General features: G+C 41.8%; 1 protein-coding gene across 6 annotated transcripts in view; it reads left to right on the forward strand.

Moving 5' to 3' along the window:
* The window catches only part of B3GALT1 (beta-1,3-galactosyltransferase 1), a 332,737-nt gene that overhangs the window by 135,880 nt on the left and 171,847 nt on the right, over positions 1–25,010 (forward strand). For all 6 annotated transcript variants that reach the window (XM_080972706.1, XM_080972702.1, XM_080972707.1 and 3 more), the window contains exon 3: positions 13,332–13,496. The gene's annotated coding sequence lies outside the window, so the exon portion shown is untranslated. The remainder of the gene's footprint in view (positions 1–13,331; positions 13,497–25,010) is intronic.

Genomic DNA, 25,010 nt, shown 5'->3' on the forward strand with positions numbered 1-25,010 from the left:
AGCTATTGAAGAGTCATAGTCAAGCTAAACATCTGTAGGAATTGGGAGGTAAAGTAAAATTATTCTGAGATTTGTGGATTTTTTTCCGGGGCTTTTTGTGTGTCTATAGAAATTTTACCTAATGGTAATTTTTTTTTTTGGGGGGGGGAATTCCCCTGCTCAGGGGAAATGTGGAAGGTTGTTAAAATAATTTTGATAAGTGATGGGGTGAGGAAAAAGACCTTACACATCTAACTGATAGCTAATTTGCATGTTTACATGCATCACTAGATGTTTCATCTTTCACTCCAGGAATTATCTCTGGATGACTACCAGATTAACAGGTGAACTGCCACTACTGAAAAGTATTAAGTTTGACAGAAGCCAGGTGATGTGAAAGCTTTGACTGAGGTGTTTGATCTGTGGCAACCGTTTTATGTTTGGAAGTATGAGATTTCATTTCAGACATAGCCATATAAAAGGCACAGGTTAAGATTTTTTTAATAAATAAATAAATAAATAAATAAAAGCACATGCTTTGGGAAACATTTCTTTCTAAGTCCTATCCTAATTCAGCCATTTCTTTTCAGTTGAAGTGAATAGCATAGGCCCATCATCCTTGCACTTCACAAACTTCACATACCACCTTCTTTTCTCAAAAAGCTCCTTCCCAGAGAAGCCCAGCAAAAGGTGGGTCATCATAAATCACCATGCCTAACCACCAGTTTTAGGCAACCCTGTAGATTAACCCACACAATCTACACAGGTTCAATCAAGTGCTACTTGTGTAAATTGACTGCTTAGTGGCTTGTGATTTTGTCCCCCAAATCAGCCTTCCCCTAAGTTCATAGAATCATAGAATCATAGAGTTGGAAGAGACCACAAGGGCCATCGAGTCCAACCCCCTGCCAAGCAGGAAACACCATCAGAGCACTCCTGACATATGGTTGTCAAGCCTCTGCTTAAAGACCTCCAAAGAAGGAGACTCCACCACACTCCTTGGCAGCAAATTCCACTGTCGAACAGCTCTTACTGTCAGGAAGTTCTTCCTAATGTTTAGGTGGAATTTGTATCCTCCAGATGATGACTGGCAATGTTGGCTAGAGCTGGTGGGAGTTGGCAGCCCAAATGTCTAGATTCACTTGTCTTTACATGATCTAATTGGAAGGGAAAGATTGCAGCAGCTGTTTGTGGCCTGCAGTGTTTGTTGCACCTTCTACAGCATCACAGAACAAAGTTTCATTAGTGAGGGACACTGTAGAGTGAGGTGAGAACTATTGTTTCTTTTCTTTTTTGGTATAATTTTTATAAAGTTTTTCTATTTTACATTTTAGAATATTCATTTAAACAACCTCAAAATATCAGTGACTTCTCTTCTTCTCTTTCCATGGTTCAGTTTTCATGTCTTAGATCCCTGCATATTTTACATAAACTAAATCATTTATTGCATTTTTACATCCACCAAAACATATTTACACTGTTGAATTTATCTTAAAGCTGCCAATGTTTTCAATGTACACAATTTTCAACCATATATTCAATAAACATTTTCCAATCTTCTTTAAACGTATATTCTTCTTGTTCTCTTATTCTATAAGTTAAGTCTGCAAGCTGCGCATATTCCATCAGCTTAAGTTGCCATTCTTCTTTAGTTGGGACCTCACTCATTTTCCATTTTGGGACTAACAAAACATGGGCCGCAGTAGTGGCATACAAAAATAGCTTTTTTTTTACACCTGGGAATTCCCATCTGAATTATCCCCAACAAAAAGGACTCTGTTTTTTGTTTTGTTTTGTTTTTGGAAAAGTACTCTTAAACATTTTTTTTCAATTCATTATAAATTATCTCCCAGTACTCTTTTACTCTGTTTCAACCCAAGAGTTACATCTCCTTCTAAACAAGCATCCAAAAGCTGCGTGTCAGTGGTGTGCAGAGTCAGAGATGCACATGGGTGGAACAGCAAATGTAAATATTTACCTTTGTACGGCAGGCGAGTTTCTAGACACTCACAGACCCATCTTCATCCTCCATTCAAGAAGTCAAAAAGCATCCTCAGAGTTCAAAGACACATCCGAGCTTGGTAAAAACACAGATGTGGCCTGGGGAGAATTGGTATGAGCTAGGGAGCATTCTAAGGACAAGATAGACACTTGGAGGGCTGCATTTCACCCTGAGGCCTCAGGTTCCCCACCCTTGCTGTTGATCTATGGTCTCTGAAATACGGGATGCCTTCTGAGTTCTAACCCACTCTGTCCTATGGAACTGTGTGATTCTTAAATCCAAGCTGTCCCGTAAAATAAAGGCAGCTGGCAACACTAATGTTTCCCCATTTCTGCTGCAATTGCTAATTAGATTCCAGATGTTGTTTTAAAGGTGTTAAACTTCTACAGCCCAACATGGAGTCATCCTTACGATCGGAAACTACATTTCTAGCCCTGTGCTATAATGACACAGGACACAATCTGTTGGCAGGTTCTCCTGAGTAAGCTTTACTGAAATGAAGGAGAGCACTTGAAGGAGGGTTTTTACACCTGAAATTGTATTAAGTTTCATCAGCATATTTCAACGTAGTAATTTCCTCACCCAGATCCTTTGACTCATTTGTGCCTCCTTCATTTTTCCAGGCTTTAGAAAAAGTACCCAAAGAATGCAAATGAACGTTTCTGTGACTTCTCACTGGAAAAAAATCACTAATGCCTTAGCACTGTTGAGCCTTGCAAGTAAAAGTGAGAAAATAAATCCCAAACCCTTAAAAAACAAAAACCTGTCTCCTGCTTTGGTTTAAAACTGCCTTCTCCAAATTGGTTCCTTCCAGATGTTTTTAATCCAAAACTCCCACCATCCCAGATCACTGGCTGGGACTCTTTGGAGTTGTTGTCCAAAAGATCTGGAGGCCCCAGGTCTGGGAAGGCTAGTCAGCAGGGTCAAATGATCCTGTCTTTTTTCCAACACATTATTCTATCTCTTTTAAAGATGATGGAGGCACTTCTTCATTATTTGTTGAATGTTGCTTTGATTCTTTGCAAGACCTTGCTCTGTGATTTCATAATTCAATACAAGCTGAGCAGTTACAGTCGCAAAGGTCAACCATCCATTCAATCACTTCCTTGCTGGTGTGCTTTCATTTGTTTTCTGTCTTTGGGGAGCTCCAGGCAGCACATATGAGGTTGTCCTACTTTGTTCTCACAATAGCCTTCTGAAGTGCATGCTTTATTTCTCTAAGACCAATCAAGGAGCTTCATGGCTGAAACTTGGATGTCCACAATCTCTTTTAACCTACTCTAACTGTGTAGAAACTAGGATAACAAAAGACAGGCCTGTGAATTCAAGGTGGTTCTTGTTAACTGGGCCCTCTCCTAATTCACATGCATTGATCTGACCTTTTGCATGGAACCAGCACGTGTGGAGGCTCTGGGTGCTGTACCCATAGTCTGCAGACTTTTAGCAGGACACCAATCCTGCATACGAAGCCTCTGATGCACAATGACTGATCCATGCAGAGAGAACGAAGGAGGGCTGGCATTGTTATCCCAATCACCCTCTCCATGCAGTGAGTGCACCCACTTTAAGAATATCTACACAGGGCTTCCATCTCAGGAAAAAATGCATCAAATTACTCACTCTCATTGTCTTCATTTTTAATTCATAGCTACCTATCTGTCTATTTCTCCCCCACCCTCTTAATGAACGTGCACCACTCAGGGCAGCTTGTGACAATCTAAAATCAAAATAAAATAAAATTGCATTGAAATACAAATAATACAACTATAGCGTTACATAAAATCCTTGGCATTTAACATCCTTTTTAAAAGCAGCAAGAGCCAAGATCGCAGGTGAAAAATAACCTTCAGTGTTTATACTCAGCAGTCAAAATTCTGCTGGAATAGAACTGTACTTTTCAGCCAGCAAACAAAATCTCGAGAGGTTACTGGAGGTCAGATGAAGTATTTGACCCTGCAACCCCCACAAATTAAGAAATTTATCCCAACTCCACAAAAGTCCCCAAACCGTTCCCACTTTTGTGGGAGATAACCACAAAGGCATTGGGGATAGGATTTTGGCACAGAGAATTACAGAAATGCACCCTGAATGTCAAATCAAGTTTGCCATGGGCTTGTGTTTATTTAAGCACACACATTTATTTAGAAGTTGAACAAGCAACAGTGGCTACTGAACTATGTAATGCAAAAGAATAAAGAGTCAATCTGATCCATTTACTCATTTATGCAAACTTGTTTGTTCTATAATCATAATATCCCCCACTTTGAAATGATGATAAATACTGCTTCAAAGGATAGAGAGCACGAAATAAGCTGATGTTGTAGAAAAGGCAAATGAAATAAAAAAATGAGGCATGGGAATAGAGGAAAGAAATACACAAAGAAATGGGGGGGGGGAGCCCACCATAATTTAAATAGAATAATTGGAAATACCCACAATAGAGTTGAATAAACTTATATTCAAGACCGTGATTTCTTATTGTAATCTAGGCAGACCCATAATGTTTTGCTGTTATTGCATTAAACTTCTTAAAATATGAGTTTATATGCTGAATTTTGAGTTGTTGCAGAAAAAGAAAAATAGGACAACAAGGGGAGCAATGCATAGCCAGAGTTCTGTACAAAACATCACTATTTTACTCTTAAGAATCGCCTTCACGCCACAGAAATTATCAGTTTTCAGATGTGACTCTGCTGATCCCCTGTTGGAGGAGAAGGGAGAAGGAATAGGGTACTGTATTTTTCGCTCCATAAGATGCACCTGACCAGAAGACGCACCTAGTTTTTAGAAGAGGAAATCAAGAAAAAAATATTCTGAACGAAACAGTGGATGTATGATTTTTGTGGTTCATGCTGTGGCCATAGACATGATATGTGATTTGGCGGTGAGTTTGGGGTACCTCAATGCAAAAATCCTGAGGATCCATGTGGACCCGTGCTTTGTAACCACGTTTTTGCGCCATTGCGGCCCCACGAAACAGTGGATGCGTGTGTGTTTTGGTGCAGGCTGTAGCCATGGACATGCTATGTAATCTGATGGAGAATTTGGGGTGACCCAATGCAAAAATCCTGAGGATCCATGTGCTTTTACCTTCCCCTCCCAGGCAGCCTCCTTTATCTCTAGAGTCCCTTATCTCCCTCCGGATCCCTTGCCGATCAGCTGTTCAGCGGCTTTGTTTCAATACCCCCTTCCCTCTTGTTTTCCTTAGTGTCTTTTCCTTAGCTGGAGCAGTTTTTTGCTCCTCCTTTTCTTCTAATTTCTCTCCTCATTGCTTTAATCTTCCAGTCTCCTCTCCTTGCAAGTTCGCTGTCTTTCCCTCCCCCCTCCATGATCTGTTTTTTGCCCCTGGGCAATTCGGCTCCAGCGACCACGCATTTGCTCCATAAGACGCAAATACATTTCCCCTTACTTTTTAGGAGGAAAAAAGTGTCTTATGGAGCGAAAAATACGGTACCTTCACATCATCCTTACCCTCACAGGATGAGCATGACGAAAGCAACCTGCATTGTTCAGGTGTTCAGTTGCGTATATGCAGTGCCTGAAAAGTGGACCACCATCACCACCTCTCCCTCTGTTCTGGCCAATATATTGTGTATTGTTTATATTGCATTGATATTGAAGTTTTATTTGCACCTCTCTTACCCCACCTTGGTATCTTTTAGCTAGGAAGTGTTTTAAGTGTATGCATACATAAATCTTAATATTGAGTAATCATTCCCTAAATAGCCATCATTTTTGGTACACAAGCGAATAGCAAAGAGAACCTGCAGAAATGACACAAAACCCCAAACATACATTAAGTAAAAGAGAAACATCGCCACCTGACCCCATCCCTACCCACCATTGCCCCCTCCACCTCTTCCCCCCTTTTCTTCCTAATGTAACACTAACGTCTCAACAAATAAAATTGACCTGCAGAAAATGTAATTTGAAAAAAGAGACATTGCACATACTTTTGTAAACCAAGAAATCTTTATAAATTAATAAAAAAGCAATAAAAAGGAGATAAACTTTCGAGAGCTCAGACAACAATGTAGGATATTTTCTTGTTAGAATACCATCAGACTAATGTCTCAATCCCATGCGCACTTACCTGAAATAGAAGTAAATCCAGCTGAGCTTACTGAATGAGGCTTACTTCTGAGTAGACATGCCTAGGATTGTGCCAGAAAAAAAAGGTAGTCACCCAGAAGCTGTAGAAAGAAAATAGGTTTTTTTAAGTAGACTCTTTCAGCGAACACCTGGGAATGAAGAGTTTGATTAAGAGTCACTTCTATAGATTCAGGCAGAGAAGGTCATGCTTTGCTAACACATAGGAGTCATCTGAAGAATATTATTACCGTGATGGATGAGAGGAAGGCCGTAGATTTAGTATACTGTTAATTTGACAAGCGTCTGCCATTAGAAATTAATGGTTAAAGCAAGCAAGCAAGGAGGTAGCAGGTACATTAAAATCCCAGTTAGAATATCTTTCCTAATGAGACATACTAAGATCCCCACTTCACCATTATGAGATAATTCAGTTATTTTAGTTATTTTTGGGAGCAGATTTGCAGCCGGGTTTGAAATACAGATTCACTCTGGGTTGCCGCCAATGTTAGTTCTACTTAGCGTAGGCTCACTGAAATAAATGAGCACAGCTTTGTTGTTGTTTAGTCGTTTAGTCGTGTCCGACTCTTTGTGACTCCATGGACCAGAGCATGCCAGGCACTCCTGTCTTCCATTGCCTCCTGCAGTTTGGTCAAACTCATGTTCGTAGCTTTAAGAACGCTATCCAGCCATCTCATCCTCTGTTGTCCCCTTCTCCTTGTGCCCTCAATCTTTCCCAATAATAGGGTCTTTTCCAGGGAGTCTTCTCCTCTCATGAGGTGGCCAAAGTATTGGAGCCTCAGCTTCAGGATCTGCTCTTCCAGTGAGCACTCAGGGTTGATTTCCTTCAGAATGGATAGGTTTGATCTTCTTGCAGTCCATGGGACTCTCCAGCACCATAATTCAAAAGCATCAATTCTTCAGCGATCAGCCTTCTTTATGGTCCAGCTCTCACTTCCATAAATCACTACTGGGAAAACCATAGCTTTCACTATACGGACCTTTGTTGGCAAGGTGATGTCTCTGCTTTTTAAGATGCTGTCTAGGTTTGTCATTGCTTTTCTCCCAAGAAGCAGGTGTCTTTTAATTTCGTGACTGCTGTCACTATCTGCAGTGATCATGGAGCCCAAGAAAGTATAATCTCTCACTGCCTCCCTTTCTTCCCTTTCTATTTGCCGGGAGGTGATGGGACCAGTGGCCATGATCTTCGTTTTTTTGATGTTGAGCTTCAGACCATATTTTGTGCTCTCCTCTTTCACCCGCATTAAAAGGTTCTTCACAGCTTACTTTGGTCTATTCATTTAAATGGGTTTCGTCTGAGTAGATTTAGTTGGATAGAACCCCTTGTTGCAAGCCAGCACCTTTGAATTCAGTTCTGGCTTAAGATGGAGAATGCCACTTCTGTTAGCCAGCCCTCTGTGGCAGCCCTTCCCCTTCCCAGGCAAAACAAAGAAACTTGCCTTTCGTCCTCCGGCACCAAAAAAGGAAGGGTGTGTTTTGGGTACATAAGCACATCCCTTATGAGAACAGCAGAATGCCAATAGTTGGCTCCCCAACTTTTCATCTCTGAGACTGGAAATTTCAATAGATTATTAGCAAGAACCACCAAAGGCTGTGCTCCAGAAATAAAATACAAACTTTAGTAGGCAAAGCAAGGATTGTTATGTGGCTGTTGGAAAACAGGGAGCTTTCTGACTACAGAACACTGTTCAGTGGCAAGGCACATGCTGTGCCCCAGGTTCAAACCATGGCATCCCAAGGTGGGCTGGGAAAGACGCCTGCCTGAAACTCTGGGGGCAGTTAGGCTCTTCACATTTCCCTTTGGCCTCCACTGCCATTTTCTCTGGCATTTCTGAATATTGCGGGGGAGGGGGCGGTTTTATGGAAAAATATATAGGCGTTATATCTTTATTTACTCCAGTTTTTATATTGCTCTTCCCACAGCGGGCTTAGAGCAACGTACATCATCTACTCCCTCTCCCATAATCCTCCCAGCAATCCTGCCAGAAAAGTTAGGCTGTCAAATAGTGATTGGCCCAAGGTCACTCAGTGGACTGGGGGGATTTGAACCTGGATCTTCCTGATTCTTGCCTGACACTCTGACCCAGTGGTACAGATTACAGAACCTCAGACTCAGAGATTCAAACCTAGTCCTCTAAGCCTCTCTGCCTGGCCTTCAGAGAAAAAGGTTCCCTACCCATGCTCTAATCACTACACTATGTTTGTTGCAGTAAGACTTGAGAATCCCAGGACAATACCAGCTCAGCAAACCATCGTTGCTCACTGCTTGATTGCTGTTCACCCTCCTCTTTGTCCTGCTTGTGACAGCTACATGCATCCAACCTGTTTCCCATTTCCCCTCTTTGGCCCCCAAACTCTGAAGATTGGTATCCACTATTCTTTGTTTTGCTTTGTTCGCTAAACCTACATATTTTGGGGCATAAATAGGAAAGATTTTTCCCCACCTGCTGTGCTTAATTTTGAAACGAGTATTCTCATTAGAGGCAAATGATTTGCTCTCTCAGGAAAGGATGCCGAAAAGACACATTCCCTGATATACCCGACCTCATCAAGCATCTCGGTTCTTGCTTCCAGCTGTAAATAGACTCAGTGCGCACCTGCCTGCCGTGAACTTTGCACACACATTTCTTCAAGATGTTAAAAGCCTGCTGGTCTGGACTAGGCATGCCTCTCCTCTTGTAAATTAGAATCCACATCCTTTCCCTCCAACACATTTTCCTCCAAGCTGGATAACAGCCATAGCAAAAAAGGAAGCTGGTAGATTCCATTGTCAAAAGTAAATATACTTTTCTTTCCCAGTTCCTCTGTCATCCTTGGTTTGGTTGAGTGCAAGGCGGTGTGTGCGTGTGCGCGCAGAGATGACAGATGGCTTCTGCAAACTAATCACAGATAACATTGTGTGTGTTTTTCGTGTAGTACATGCATTTCCAGGCAAATTACGAGCTGCTTTCATTTAATATTCTCCCTGCAAGAAGCCGGACGCTTTAATAGAATGTGGCATGCTCCAAGGAAATGCACAGCGGACCCACACAAATGCAAATTGCATTAAGACATGATTAAACCCGGTGCTCTGTAAGAAGCAACATTACAGATAACAGTGGCTTGCTGATTTGGGAATCTGGGGATGCGTGTGCTTTGTGGAGCATTTGAGGTGGTGCAGGCAATGATGAGCTTTCTTCCCGAGGCACAAATTCCAAAAAGAGGTTTAAGAAGTTGAGTCCAGTCCTAAAGCTCATTTGTTCGAGTGACTTGCTTACTATTGCATTCTGCTTGGCAGGCTAAGCCAGCATTTCCCAAGCTATGTGCCAAGGGACAAAACTAGCATGCCGCAAGAGGGGATGGCAAGTTCCTTGGGAATCAACTTAACAGTAGTCTCCACTACTATGTGTCTATGCATGAGAGAAGGCCCCTCTGATCCACCCTCCTTCTACTGATGTCAGGAAGGAGATACCATCTCCATTGGAGGTTTTTTAACAGAGGTTGGGTGGCCGTCTGTCAAGGATTCTTTAGCTGTGATTCCTTTTCTTTTTTAAAATAATATTTATTAATAATTTCAGAATTACAAAAAAAAGAAAAAAGAAAAAACAAGACTACAATACAAAAAAAGGAGAAAAACGCAAAACATAAAAACCAATACAACAATACAGCAAAAGAAAATAAAAAAGGGGGGGGAGAGACAAATCCCAAATTGCATATCTATAATTTCCATTTGCTTGTTTCATTGACCTCCTCACACCTCCCTTTTTGTATTCTAGTTTAATTAATTGTTTCAGCAAATTCTTTCCATCTTTCTCAATTTTTGTTAAAAAATTTATCTTAACAATTTAACCTAATAATTAACTCAACAAATCCTTTCCATCTTTCCCCATATTCTGTTATTCAGATTACCTTAATTTATTTAACCTTATCTTACCCCAAAATACCTTAAAGCTTAAATCTTAGTTTTCAAATATACATAGCTCCTGATATCATTTCTGCTAGAGTCATATAGTTTCATTCCAACATTTCCCCTAATATTCATTAAGCTAATTCTAAATAAAAAGTTTCCTTTATAAATTTTCTTCCAATCATCATGCAGCGTCTCTTCTTCCTGGTCTCGGATCGTGTCAGTCCTTACTGTCCATTCCATCTAGTCCATCAACCTGGAAGCCTTATGTCCAAGGCCCTTAAGTCTCTTCCATGTCCCTTCTGCAGTTCTTCTTCTTCTTGTTTATACTTGCCCTTTTCCTTGTCTTTTGTTGGTCTCTTTCTTAATTTCTTTCCTTTCTCATTGAGGAGTAGGTCTCTGGGGGATTCCAACCCAAAATTGTCTCCATCTCCCTTCATCCAGCCCGCCCATTACCCACAGTTCCACTCCCCACAGTCCTCAATATAATCCAAAAAGTATTTAAAATCATATTTCAAGGTCTCTCCAAGGTTAGGAACCTCCTCAGCTCCAAACTCCCCCTGGCCCACTCCAACTTCAATCTTCAATGACAGCGGCTTATGCTCCTGTAGGGCCTCGGGTCTCTCCATTTGTATTATTTGAGGTGCAACTGCATCCTCCTCCATTGTCATCTGCACTTGCCCAGTCAGTACAGAGTCATAGGTTGGTCCCTGGATGATTTCTGTATCAATGTTCCCTGTTTGTCCACAGTTATTAACCACAACAGTCAAATCCATTTTCTCATTCATCAAGTCCATCTTCTCGTGCATCTGTTCCAGCAAGGCATTTGTCTTGCATAAAGCAAGCACCCAATCTTCCTCCCAGCTCATCTTTGGTCAAGGTCGGAAAAGACTGTTCCCACGATCTTAATCTCACAGATGTTGGGTCCTCAAGTATACTGCAGCAACAATTTAACAAGCTCCCTCTAGAGGAGACAATTTCTATTTGTATCCATTTTTTTTTAAAGGCAAAGGAAAGTTACTTTCATTTTTCAGATATTTCAGATGTTTTTCAGATATTTTGTTTCTTTAAAATGCAAAAGGCAACATTAGAATCAACTTGTTTCTCTTCATTAGCTATCTGTCAAAATATTCCATTCACAGTCAATGAACCTCTCCAACAGTTTCTCTCTCTGACACCCCGTTCCCAGGTTAGAGACGGTGGAAACTTATCCTTCTTCACTCCCTCTCCTGCTAGGGTTAAACAGAGTCCCCCCCCCCTTTTCTCCTGCTTCCAAGGGGGGTTTCAGTGATTCTGAATGAAGGAAATTTAGGCTTTTTTGACAGCTTTCCCGGCTTTAGCTTACAAAGTTTTTGCTTTAGTCTATATACAAAAAGCGGAAGGCGGACTTCCTGTTTTGCACCTTCCCGCTTCGATACCAAATTAAGCAATTTCTTGATCCAATTTTCCATTTCTACTCATGGGTACTTGTTTTAAGTCCAATTGTCCACAGGAAAAAGTCAGCGCTCTCTGGCAATGGCTGTGCGGCTTCACTCCGTGAAAGTAGCAGTCAGTTCGTAGCACCGCGCTTCTCACCCCACTTCGCTCCGGAGCCCCTAAATGGGATTCCCCGCGAGTAGGGGGCGCTTCTGGTGCCCTGCCAAACCCCACGTTCCCAGGCTTCCTCTGCCTGGGATTTCTAGCGGGTCCCCACCTTCACTGCGGCGGGAAAACCCAGTTTCCACAGAGCCCTTTCCTCCGGTCGGAGGAACTCCGCCATTCACCAATGGCGCTGACCCGGAAGTCTTTAGCTGTGATTCCTGCATTGCAGGGATTGGAGTGGGTGGCCTTTGACACCCCTTCCAACTCTACAATTCCTTGATTCTGTTTTAAGGGAGACAATCCCAAAGTGTGGCTAACTCTCCAGAGAGCAGGTCCCCATCCCTTAGTTGTGTCTAACTTGGCAAAGGGGAAGATGATTGGGCAAATTTTGAGAAATGCAGAGCTAAGGCAATTCAAAATAATATTTTTTTATTTGTACCCTGCCCATCTGACTGGGTTGCTCCAGCCACTCTGAGCAGCTTCCAGCATATATAAAAACATAGTAAAACATTTAAGCCTTAGAAACCTTCCTTATACAGGGCTGCCTTCAGATGTTTCCTAAATGTTATATAATTACTCATTATATAGGGACACGGGTGGTGCTGTGGTCTAAACCACTGAGCCTAGGGTTTGCCGATAGGAAGATCGGCGGTTTGAATCCCCGCGACGGGGTGAGCTCCCGTTGCTCAGTCCCAGCTCCTGCCCACCTAGCAGTTCGAAAACACGCCCAAAAAGTTCAAGTAGATAAATGTGTACCGCTCCAGTGGGAAGGTAAAAGGTGTTTCCGTGCGCTGCTCTGGTTTCACCAGAAGCAGCTTGTCATGCTGCCCACATGACCCGGAAAACTGTCTGTGGACAAACGTCTGCTCCCTTGGCCAGTAAAGCGAGATGAGCGCCACAACCCCAGAGTCATTTGTGACTGGACTTAACTGTCAGGGGTCCTTTACCTTTACCTTTACCTTTACTCATTATATACCATCTGATGGGCATTCCACAGGGTGGGTGCCACAACCAAGAAGGCCCTCTGCCTGGTTCCCTGTAGCTTTACTTCTCTCAGTGAGGGAACTGCCAGAAGGCCCTCAGTTCTGGATCCCAGTGTCCAGGCTAAACGATGGGGGCGGAGAGAGATGCTCCTTCAATACTGCTTGTCACAGAGCAAAAGCCATTCGTTACTCTCTTCTGTTTAGACATTGATAGAAATCCTATAGAACTTGCCCCACGGCAGAATTCCCTACCCCATCTCCATTCCCCTTAACTCATGAGTGGCTAACATGGCATCATCCAGATGTTATTGCACTCCAACTCCCATCAGCTTCAGCCAGCCTGGACAATGGTCAGGGAGAATGAGAATTGTAGTCCAGCAATATCTTGAGGAGTAAGGTACCCTGCCCTAAATCTTCCAGAAGGATGCCTGCTAGCTCAGGTGCCCAAAACACAGGCATGTTCAGTAAGGGAAAACTGCAAGCTTATTCCCCATTGCAACTTCAACAGACTGTGGCTGACCATTATGTACAGTTAGCACCACTATTGAGCTAATAACCAATAAACAGCATCTTCTCAGCCACTCCTCCCATTCCACCAAAAGATAATCAGCTGACCAGCCCGTCAGTTAAAGGCAACCCCCTCACAGGCAGGTTCCACTGGATTTTATTTTCTCCTTCATTCATGCTGGGATTATCTTAATGTCTGCTCTCTAAACAGGTATTAAGAGCTTTTCTGATATAAACTGTAATTCTCTTGGTTTGTTTGTTGTTTTTTGTTTAAAAAAAACAGGTTCAGCATCAGGCATCCCTATTCTCTTTGATGTCAAGTGGGGTGGACACAGTCAAGTATGGCAGAGAATGAAGAACTATTGACAAGATGGGTGTGGCGATGCAATGGCAAGAATGTCAGATTTTTAAACGGAAGCAGAAAAAACAGGACGTCTTGAGAAGTTAGGTGAGTAATTCAGAAAGCTGCACTGAAAAATGTAATTGTGCGGAAACAGTGTAAGATTTCTCTGATGTTGAAAAAACAACAACAACCCACACCCCATCCTCAAGAGATTAATATATTATGTGTCTCCTTCCTATCTAGCTAGCTAGCTAGCTAGCTAGCTATTGCTATTCAGGTCTTCTCCTCTATGTATTTCCCCATGCGCCTCCATATTCCCATTGGCACTGCCCCTCATGCATCGGAAAGGGCCCTCTTTAAAGGCAAACCTAGTATATGTGTGCAAGCTCCTTCTGTGCTGTAGAATCCTAATCTTGCAGGATTCCAAATTATGGGAGAAGCCTTCATGTGCCAAGCCCAAAACATGGATGGTGAGAACAAGTATGAGTGACAGAAAAGAGGACTAAATCAGGTTGCTATGCAACACAATCCTAAGTGTCAACATAAGAAAAGCCTACTGGCTTAGGCCAATGCCCCATCTACTCCAGAATTTTATTCTCACAGTGAACAGCCAGATACCTAAGGAAAGCACACAAGGAGGACTTGAGCACAATGGCACTCTCTCCACTTCTGATTCCCAGCAACTGGCCTTCAGAGGGAGAACAGAGCCATTGTGGCTGGGAGCCATTGATAGCTTCCCATTGGTGGCAAACGCTATCTCTTCTGAGAGTAAATTCCATGATTTAGCTATGTGAAGAAGTACTTTTTCTGGTCTGTCCTGAATCTTGGGTAAATAACAATTAAAAATATATATTATTTATACCCCACCCATCTGTCTGGCTTGCCCCAGCCACTCTGGGCGGCTTCCAGCACATATAGAAACAGAATAGAACATCAAACATTAAAAACTTCCCAATATAGGGCTGCCTTCAGATGTCTTCTAAAAGCTGTGTAGTTCTTTATCTCTTTGTAATCCGCTGGGAGGGTGTTCCACAGGGAGGGTGTCACTGCTGAGAAGACCCTCTGCCTGGTTCCCTGTAACTTCACTTCTCGCAGTGAGGGAACCACCAGAAGGCCCTCAGAGCTGGACCTCAGTATCTGGACAGAACAATGTTGAGAGATGCTCCTTCAGGTATACAAGGCCAAGGCCATTTAGGGCTTTAAAGGTCAGCACTGACACTTTGAATTGTGCTCAGAAACATACTGGGAGCCTGTGTAGATCCTTAAGGCCGGTATTATATGGTCCCAGTGGCCACTCCCAGTCACCAGTCTAGCTGCCACATTCTGAATTAGTTGTAAATGTCACCAACAAAAAGGGAAATTATTCTATTGTTGGTGTCCATAGGTTTGCTCACCTAGAGAGGAGGTTGACTGAGGGTTGGTTCAGTTGGAGGAGAGTAGGTTATAGACTGAGCCATAATGGGAAGGAACAGTAGAAAGTTCTGCCTGACTTTGTGTACAGAGATCTGGTTTGCCCAGTTCTTTGTCTTCTCCTGAGAATTCAGGAGCAGGTTTTATATGCCAGCTATGGCTGTGTTACAAGAGGCAGTACTCCTCAGCTACAAGCTGCATGGAGTTGCAGCTGATCCCATTTGCCATATGGCATGATATTATTTATTATTTCCTCTGGGAATGTGCTAAGGATTAAAAGAGAAGTGAACATTTCAAGGTGAATAGAATGATAATCAGAAGTTAACCTACTGTAGTCCTTGATAACACCAGTGTGATATCTAATTGAGATACGGCAGAGGGGAGGAGTGAAATACCATTGAGAGCTTGGTGGACGATTTTCAAGGCCCTAGTGCTGAACAGACAATGTAATCCTATTAGGAACATCTGAACAGGAAGAAATCTCCCAACTATTTTATTTAAAAGCCCCTCAGACAAATCAAAAGTAATCAAAGCTGAGAAATCCCAAGCTTTTCAACAATTGCAACGCAACTGTGCATCAGATTTTCTAGGGTAATCTCCAAAAAATGTTAATCCAATAATCTCCAAAAGAGATTCTCCATATGCGTAGCTGTAGCAAATATGTCCACAGGCTGAGTGGTATTAACATTAACAAAAATTCATTTACTGAAAGGGATTAAAGAAAAAGATTCTTAAATTATTTCAAAATTGGGACAAGTGAGAAGGATTTAGCAAGGAGGAAGAGTGGAAAAACCCACAGATTCTTTTTTTAAACAAAGTGTCAGGTTAATCCACTGTGAAAATAATGCAAATCTAATTAAAAAATGCAAGTGGCTTTTAATAAATGAAACAGTTGCCTGAAGGATAGCTCCTAGCTAAAGATCCTAGTTATTTTTGTTTTGGTTTTGACTGTGCATTGTTGTTGTTCAGTCGTTTAGTCGTGTCCGACTCTTCGTGACCCCCTGGACCAGAGCACACCAGGCGCTCCTATCTTCCACTGCCTCCCGCAGTTTGGTCAAACTCATGTTTGTAGCTTTGAGAACACTGTCCAACCATCTTATCCTCTGTTGTTCCCTTCTCCTTGTACCCTCAATCTTTCCCAGCATCAGGGTCTTTTCCAGGGAGTCTTCTCTTCTCATGAGGTGGCCAAAGTATTGGAGCCTCAGCTTCACAATCTGTCCTTCCAGTGAGCACTCAGGGCTGATTTTCTTCAGAATGGATAGGTTTGATCTTCTTGCAGTCCATGGGACTCTCAAGAGTCTCCTCCAGCACCATAATTCAAAAGCATCAATTCTTCGGCGATCAGCCTTCTTTATGGTCCAGCTCTCACTTCCATACATCACTACTGGGAAAACCATAGCTTTAACTATACAGACCTTTGTCGGCAAGGATGTCTCTGCTTTTTAAGATGCTGTCTAGGTTTGTCATCACCTTTCTCCCAAGAAGCAGGCGTCTTTTAATTTCATGACTGCTGTCACCATCTGCAGTGATCATGGAGCCCAAGAAAGTAAAATCTCTCACTGCCTCCATTTCTTCCCCTTCTTTTTGCCAGGAGTTGATGGGATGAGTGGCCATGATCTTGGCTTTTTTGATGTTGAGCTTCAGACCATATTTTGTGCTCTCCTCTTTAACCCTCATTATTGAGGTTCTTTAATTCCTCCTCACTTTCTGCCATTAAGGTTGTGATGAATTCTGCGTATGATGAATTCTGCATATAAGTTAAATAAGCAGAGAGACAATGCATTTTCCTGGTGTTAAAAAAAGCCAAATAGTTTGTCCACATCCATTCTTGGTTCGCTTTCAGACTGTGCATTTAAACAGTGTGTTCCTTCTTCATGCTGCTTCATCCCATCTCATTATCCCACTTGCAGCAGTGACAGAACCTAAGCACTCACTGTGCCACTGCGTCACAGAGCTCAAGGGACAGCGAGCTTCTTTGCCTGCAAATACCCACAGAAAGGAGCATAGCGAGCTGCCATATACCAAATCAGACCACTGGTCCACCAAATTCAGTATTGTCAACACTGACTTGCAGCAGCTCCTCAGGATTCCAGACAGGGGTCTTTCCCAGTTGTGTCTAGACATTCCAGGAGTTGAACTTGAGGATTTTTGCATGCAAAGCATGCACTCTGCCCATGAGCCATGGCCTTCCAATGTGTTGTTGTTGTTGTTTTATTTGAAACCCCATGGCCTTCCTTAAATCTCAGTACTCCATACCTGGAAGTGAATCTAGGACTCTTATGCATGTAAGCAGAGCTTTTCAAACTTCAGGTTGGTGACTCACTTTGTGGACATGCATCATTTTGTGACACTGTAATTCAGTATTACTAGCAAACCAGAGGTTAAACTAGCCCCTTTCCATCCCCAGGAGGAGCGCGAGGAGCTTTCGAGTGACACACTGCAGCTGGCACACTGTGTGTATCGCGACACACAGTTTGGAAAGCTGTGATGTAAGGCATGTGCATAACGGTGGTCATAGTAACATTATACAGAACCAAAGACAGAACCTACCTGGTCAGAGCTATTTCAGTTTTTGCCTGTGTATTCTCCTGGAGTAAAAACAAAAAAAAAAACACCAAAGGGCAAATGCTTTATCCACATCCACTAATTGATATCAGAATATGTCAGGGTGTTTTGACATTGATTTCCAGATGCAGCAAATGCCAACAGTTAAAACGTAAAGGGTCACACATTTTAAATAACAGCTTGAAGTTAATTGGTGTCCAAAATGTGTTTTAGAAGCCAGTGGCATTCAATAGGACAAGCTGGTGTTGCTCACCTGCCTTCCGAACACCGAGCATCACTGCTGGCTCCCGAGAGGCAGAGGAATGAAACTCAAGATTTAACAAAGAGCCCCCGGCAAAGTAAAGATTCTCCTTGTTTGTTGTCGCTGCTGTGTTTTTCATATGCGCCATAGGTTTTGTAGTCTTAAGGCTGTATTTTACCTATTGCAAAAATCAGCTCAGAGCCTGACTTGTCCTCATTCCATCTGCTGGAGTTAGGCTGAAGGCTTATAAAATATTTGGGAATAAAGCACTGGAACAACTGTATTTGATTTGCTCCGCATCTTCTGCCGCATTTACTTCTTGGATGGTGAACTATTTAGTCAAGTTTCTGTGTTTTGCATTAAAATAATCCTGTTGCAATGTAATAAACTGGCAGGCTATGGCAAAAAGAGAAATTGCCCTCGCTACCAAATTGAATTCTGTGGGTTTGGACTTTAAATACTGCAGCACATTTGAAAGGCATCTCACGGCATGAAAGATTTAAGTGGGTTCTTTTAGCAATGAAGAAAGTTGCTGTGTATTCGGTGGAAAACTTTGGCTATGAACCATCGGATGATGCGCATGCATGGCCAGCTGTGGAAAAGGACACCATGTGCCCCGTGTTCTCAGAGCATGTAGCTTATGAGGGACACTTCATGTGGAGCTCAGCACGGCAGTTTCTTTTACCATACTATTGGTTTATTTAGAAAGGCTAAGTTCTCCAGGGGTTATCTTTTATTGCTACAGATTCTAGAGGAGTAACCCTGTTGGCCTTTTGCCACAAAAACAGCAGTGAGTCATGTGCCATCCTAAAAACTTACTTTGCTGTAAGCTTTCATGGGCTAGCGCTCACCTTATCAGCTCCTGAATTGGTCACTTAAGCAGTATGTAGGGCTATGCATGGGCCCTGCAATCCAATTTTGGACTCGAATCAGGTGTTTTGGAGCAGCCCCAGACTGACCCACGATGATCTCTGACTGACCTGACCCAATTAAGGGGCATTGCACAGTGTTTAATTGGGGCTTAAACCCCTAATTAAATGTCGTTGGAAGGTGGGGGTTCATGCAGGTTGCTTGTATATCCGCTCCCCCTCCCCTCGATGCCAGTCCATCAATCCTTTTGACAGCCCTGGTGGGTGGGTGATCTGGGGCTGCCTCTACCTGTTCTGGACAAATTATGGGTTGAGCTGAATCACTTCATTTATGGTTGCCAAATTTCAAAGAGTAAAAACCTGGAGACCCCAAAAGTTGTTGAACTTTTTTTAGGAAGACCCCCCAAATACAACCTTTTTTGGGGTAAACCCCAAAATTATTGAGCGTGGTTTTTTATTTACAAAAACACCAAAAAACCCACGATTTTTTGATTGACTTGCTTAAGATCCAGGGCAAAGCACTGCCTTTCAGAAATCCCCCCTGGACTTCAATTCCGCCTTTGAAATCCTGGTAATGTCCGAAAAAATCCGGACTTGTGGCAGCCCTACTTTATTAGGTTCTGAATCTGGGATGTAACAAAATCTGATGCAAAGCCTGTGTGTCCTGGGTGTGAGTTGAACACATATAGAACCCCTCTTGTTACAGATGTTCCCCCCAAAAGACAGCATAAGAGAAAATGGCAACACATGTCTTATATGAGAAATACCTTATGTATGGTTCATATTTAGTTGTTATAATGTGCATATATGTAATAACTATAGTATCAGAAATCTAAACTTCACTGTTACCGTTCCCATAGCAATCAATCATGTAGCTCGCTTCCCTTTGCACAATGCTACAATATGGTGCTTGCATGGAAGTAACTCGTAGGACAGCCGCACCAACACATACCAATGACTTTTACATTTATTTATAAAAAGAACCTTTTTCTGAGACTCTAGAGAGCCATTGGCAGTCAAAACAGACAATCCTGAGCCACATGAACAAATAGTCTGACATGGTATAAGGCAGTTTCTTAGGATAGTATCACCCAATCTCATAGGAAGTGAGTTAATAGCCCTTATACCCACTGTGCTTCTACAGTGGGTATAGTCTCCAATAATCATCAGAAGATACAACTCCTCTCTCTCTCTCTCTCTCTCTCTCTGTGTGTGTGTGTGTGTGTGTGTTTTACAACAGGATAGCCCTAATTTTTAAACTGCTGCCCTCTATTGTTGAAATCTATGGCCATCCTGTTTGCTTTCTTTACATTAGCAGCCACTAGAATTTGAACAACTTTAAATAATTTCTGGAATGAGAACCCCCTTTCTTTAAAATGTCATAAGCAATTGTTGCCGGAGCATGAACTTTTCAGAATCATCCCACTAAAATTAATTTGTCTGCCAGTTAAGAGAAGAGCACAATGATTTCTTTTAAAGCTCTGGGGTTTTGTTGCGTTTGGCATATCTGCATTTGCATCCCTATTATTTTTCAGTGAATGTGAGAAAAATGATGTTTGACAGACCAGACATTTCTTTGAAAGCTGCACATTGAATATTTCCTTTGTGGTGCGCCCCCCTCCCCAGTATTAAAATTTTCCAAGTGTTTGGCAAAAGTCAGTTACCCTGATAATAAAACTGTCTTTGCTAAAATGTAAAAAAGATGAAAATGCTGGAAATGGCTTTTGCTGTTTTTCGGTGTGGACAGCCAAAGTTGGCCTTTGAACAAGAGAAACTCAATTTTTAAATCATATATATATGGAATGGAATGGAACTACTATGTTAAAGTTGCTGAAAATATTGACTCTTGTTTGGAAGCAGCTCAAAAGAACTCACTCCTTTGATTATAGCCTGTTGGCTGTCTTGTAATGACCCCAAATTATATCAAAACATCTAAGTAGTAAAGCCACAATAGTCTTTAACTCCCAGCCAAGAGAGAGACTTTTCTCCCTCTCAGATGCTTGGAAGCATCTGAGGTCAAATGGGAAGTCTGCTTAATTTAATCGCTGACAAAACCATTGTCATTACATACTGCATATTAGTTGTGTGATGGGTTCTCCTCCTCTTAAAGGTTTTTCAATTCATTTGAAGTCATAGTAAAGGGAAAGAAAGGTGACTTGAATTGGAGCCAAAAAAAAAAACCAAGCGTATTGGGGTGGGTGGGGTGTTTCATCTAATATTGGAAGGACTATTTCGTCTAATATTGAAAGGACCATGAGCTGTAGGGACAATTATGATGTCTTGATAATGGAATTTTAGACAGTGTGAGATCGAATGGCTTGACCTATTTACATATATTGCAAGCTATTAAAGGATTCCTTTGGGCTTAGCTACTGTTATTCTTTAGAGGGAGGACAGGAAGTGGGTGGTAGATTTAGGTTTCCTCCCCAGGAGGATCTAGCTGGGTGACTGGAAGAGCTGGAACAGGAATGAGCAAGCAGACACACAAACAGAGGCTGCTTCCAGACTGTCACTGTTTTAAGGCAGGAGTGAATCATGCACTGGCAAATTCAGGTAGCACAATTGAAGTTGATTTGGAGGTCTTGCACAACAAACCTTCTTCTCCTAATGCTTCATGGAAAGCTGTGGGGAGATGCTTTGGGAAGTATGGGGTGACCTTTGCTTGACGCAATGTAATATATCCTTCCCGCAAGCAAAGGAGGATGAAAGCTCAGTAGATATCTGATGTCTTCTAACCTCCCCACAACAAATCAAGATAAATGCTCAATAAGCAGGTCACCTGGAAGTGACCTGAGTATCATGACACTGAGGAGAACCTCCAGAGCACAGGAGAATCTGGAGACAAGATAAAGAGTTTTCTTGGTGGCCAGCACAAGGCAGGAAGTTGCTCTAGGAAGAATTTATGGATTGATAGGTGGGCAGGGGCTTAGAAGGTCCCGGCGCACCTGTTTCCTTTCCCCATCTGTAGTAGAAAAGACAATTCTGGAAATATGTTGCAGAAATTGATTGAGGCTCATATAATAATTTGGCCTTCATTGATAGTGCTAATGTGTTTATTGCTGGAAGAATTGTGTGGGCTAGATACCAGACAGGACAAAGTGTTCCATCTGTCTTTGGCTGGCTAGGAAAAATCCCAGATATTGTTGAAAGGGAGAATTGAAAAGAAAAGAAAAGAAAAGAAAAGAAAAGAAAAGAAAAGAAAAGAAAAGACGTAGAGATGAAATGAAGGATGTTTGTTACTGGAAATGTTCTTTTTTTAATTATTGGAGGTGGCAAAAGAGATACGGCATCATAAGATATTTTATTGTTTGCATCTTGCAGTTGTGTTTTAAAGCATTTCTCGTTCTGCAATGCTGATGTCCTCAGGCGGGCATCCCAAGGTCATAAGAAACAACGCAAAGACATCAAAGCAAGAGAGGTCTGGTGTCAGATGCCTCTTTTCCATAGAAGCACCTGCATCCTTGTCCTACTAATGTCAGAGCTCTGGTGTTGACAGAAGTACTAAGGGGACATGCTATGGGTGGTTTGGAAGGTGGCCTGGGGCAGACCTGGATCTGAAGGATCTGATGCCTTCTGAATCTCCAAGCAGGCCTGGGATAGGTCAGTGGAGAAAAAGCTCCAGAGCCAGTGGCAACATCAAAGGAGGCACATGCAAACATTCCACCAGCAAGGTGAAGCTAGCTAATTTGTGCTTTCTGAAACAGCACACAAACACAGCCATTCTTCAAAATTTGTTCAGTGCAGTTCTCCAGCCAAGCAATGTGTAAGCGAATGCATGTACCAGGGTTATATATATATAAAAGCATTTGAAAATGCACCTATGAGTGAAAAGAATGCACAAAATTGAATCCTACTGGGGGAGACTGTATACAAAAATGTGTACATTAGCTAAAATTTGCACTACTCTGTGTGTTTCAGGAGAAATTTATACTAAAATGCCTATTTTATTAAGGATTTTCCAAAAAAAATCATAAGGATCTTCCAAAAAAAAAAAAAAAAAGCAACCACAAACTGATATGGAAATGTGGAGGACTGGCTGGAAAAATGAGAACCTGGGAAAATCCAGAATGGCCGGATTTGCCCATTCCTATCTCAAAGGCTGGCTCCATGGAGAAATAACTGGGGGAGCCACCTGCAGGGGAGAGTTGGAAGGTGCAGAAAGGATTTGACACTGCCATTCCCCACTCCCATCCAACAGTTCTCCCCAACAAATCTTCACTCTGCCTCCCACTCCACAATTCAGGTTGACAGATGTAGGTTTCTCTGCATAATGGGTGGTTTTGCCCTGAGCGCATTTTCCTGGCCGTGTGGGTAGTCTCTTGGATCAATACTGTGTTATTCTGTAATCCGTTTGATGTACCTTTCTTCTCCCCTCTGAAGGCCAGAGTACAAGTTGTGAATATTTTCATATATTTTAACTTGGCAATTGTTCTGGCTGGAAGCAACCAACAGCATACTGAGCAGATTCAGTCATATTTGAAATGGGAGTTTAACAGAAGCCTCATTCTGGAATGGCAGCTAAAGGTATATCCTACCCCTCTGCAAGAAAATGAACCCAAGGCACGTTACAAAATCTAATATCCTTGGTGCCTGGGTTTTTTTGCTTTATATCAATATAGGTACTGATTGGGCTGCTATCAGCTAGTCATCTTTATACGGAAGAGTCCTGAAGAGTGTGGGTAACTGATGGCCCCACTTGCCTAATGGCTCACAACATTTCTCTTTTTCTGACCTACTGCAAAGTTGACTGTCTTGTGGCCTGCAAAGAGTTGCATACAGTGGTTAATGGTTTCATGGAAGTCCCTCTCAGTTTGCTGCTTGACTCTTGCGAAGGCTGAATTGTAGGCAATGGTCAGAGCCAATGGGCTGAGCAAGAAGAGAAAGCTAAGGAAACAGATACACAGAAACTTGCCAGAGCCAAGAAGCCCAATGTTAATGTTGGTTGTAAATTCCAAAGTCAAATGGGAAGTCTCTTATAGACCTAGAGTGATGGGTGGGGGCAGTCCAATTCCCCAGATTAGTTCATTACAAACAAGATGTTCCAAGCAACAGTTCTAATGCTTCAACACACAGGGAAGCTGTAACAGTACCAAAAATTCTCATTTCAAGCCCTGGCAGCTTCTGACAGCCATATTCATTAGAGACTATGTCCACCCTGGCCCTAAAACTAAGTCACAGACAGCATTAGAATCTTAGAACTGCAATTAGAATCTTAGTACTGAGAAATGACTTAGCTGGATCCCGTAGAATATTTTTTGTTAATGATTTATCTGCCACAAACCCATGCTTGTTGTTAATTATGCCATGACAATGCCAGCTGCTTCAGAACAAACCCTTATTATGGCAAGTCTAAATCAGATGGAAATTTAATCTTGGGGAATACAACAGAAAGTCAAATGTCCTATTACTTCTGCAAAAATAACATGTTTGAACTGACATGATTTCCCTCAACAAAAGGCTATCTGATTTGCTTGAATTGCATTCATCCACAAGAGGTATACATTTCTCTCTCTCTTTTTTTTTCTTACTGTTTAGAACTTTATTGAATTTTGTTTGACACCACAGATGACAGTAAAAGTGATTAATTGCCTCTCATAATTGGAGTTTCATTCCAGTGGTTATTGCTTGTCAGTATCAATTAATAGCTCCACGAAAACCTCATTCATTTCACAATATTAAAGAATGATGGCTTGTGGGAATTATGCTAAACTAGCATTTTCAATTAGGCTTTGAATTTTATAGTGTCCTGAATAATAGTTTACGGTTTTATAATAGTTAGCGGTGATGGGTTATTGTTGTATTGTAATCACACTAATCACACATATACGTTTCTCTGCAGAAATGCCATTATTGTAGGCATCATCTTTTAAAAGAAAACAACAAAAACAGACAATTGTATGTAATTGTTGCTTTTAAAGTAAAGCTTCTTTGGGGTACATAAGAGGACAAATTTGAGTGTCTCAATTATATAGCTTTGTTTCGTTAATTAGGAAATGAGCACTGTTTTGAAGAAATGAAACAGAACTTGTCTACAGTTGTTTAACCATACAATGGAAAACGTTCTTCTGCTTTTATGTCTGCTAGAGTCATGCCGGGGCTAACGGGCTTCAGAATGCCAGTTTAACCTTGTAAAATGTGGAAACACAAAGCCATTCTCTCCAAAATGGTCTTGGTTGTTGGAAATATTAAACTCTGCATTAAGCTTGAAGACTAGAAAACAACTAATAAAAGGCTCTTTTATTTGTTAGATTCTGTAGCCTATTCTTTGGTGACCACTTTCCCAGTCAATTAGACATTTATTTTTATTTTGCTCCTAACCATATATATATATATCCCTACGAATCTCCCTGTGTCCTTTTCTTCCATTGATTGTTGCTTAATTAATGTTAGTGGAATGTGTATATGCATTCTTTTCCTGTGACTGTTTTTCTCAAACCCACAAGTGTCCTCAGCCACTAGGAACGATACATATGCAGAACAGGTTTCCATTTGCAGATTGGCACACCCACACACCCAAAAAGTTCACATTCCTAC

The sequence above is a fragment of the Podarcis pityusensis genome (genome assembly GCF_964106645.2).
Source record: "Podarcis pityusensis genome assembly, chromosome: 1".
In the NCBI taxonomy this organism is placed as follows: Eukaryota; Metazoa; Chordata; class Lepidosauria; order Squamata; family Lacertidae; genus Podarcis; species Podarcis pityusensis.